This window comes from Cynoglossus semilaevis, chromosome 7, assembly GCF_000523025.1.
Source record: "Cynoglossus semilaevis isolate Cse_v1.0 chromosome 7, Cse_v1.0, whole genome shotgun sequence".
Lineage (NCBI taxonomy): Eukaryota > Metazoa > Chordata > Actinopteri > Pleuronectiformes > Cynoglossidae > Cynoglossus > Cynoglossus semilaevis.
This window is the reverse complement of record NC_024313.1, coordinates 457,758-458,567: the sequence shown is the minus strand read 5'-3', so window position 1 is coordinate 458,567 and position 810 is coordinate 457,758.

Genomic DNA, 810 nt, shown 5'->3' with positions numbered 1-810 from the left:
ACCAGAAAAATTACAAGACATAAAACCAACACATAAACATGATTATACAGTAAACAAAAAAAAATACTGTAGTACCGTACCGTAACTTACCTTTAGAGCGTCAAAGTCGATGTGCATACGTGGATGGTGGAGGAGGAAGAGGAGGAGTTATTGTTAGTGAGAGGCAGAGTTGTCGTTGGAGAGATCGTCGCCGGCACTAGCCTTTGCTTTATCAGCCATGATAAATGAGGCGAACTTGTACAGACGCTCACGTAGACACGTGCAAGAACGAAGTGGGCAAGGTGAAGGAGATGAGTGTTCGAGATGCGCACATGGAGCGGTGTTGTGGCAGAAAAGGGGAACTAGTCGGATGTGGCATTGTTGTGGCAGAAAAGGGGAACTAGTCAGTTGTGGCACATGGTTCAAAATACGAACTTGCGAACGCAATACGGCAAGTCGGACGTTCGTATGGACATCAGTCAGCGGTCGTTCGTATCGCGAATGTTCGTAAGTCGGATGTTCGTGTCTCGGGGACCTGCTGTATGGTGATATCATTGGTATTGTGGCCAAAATATCCTGATAGTATTGTAATGCGAGTTACCTGGCGACACCTAGCCTTACAAATAAGCCACTACTCCCCCTCCAGTTAGTATAAAATCACCGTTTATTCTTTTACTTCTTCCATGAAACAAAGTATTGTTGGATTTTACTGTTAGTCTCCAGGTGATGGGTTGGTTTAGAGATCATTTTGTACTGGAGAATAATTTGTAAAAAAAAAAAAAAACAAGTCTTGTCACTAGCTAACTTTCTGTGAGCCCTTCACCTCTACTA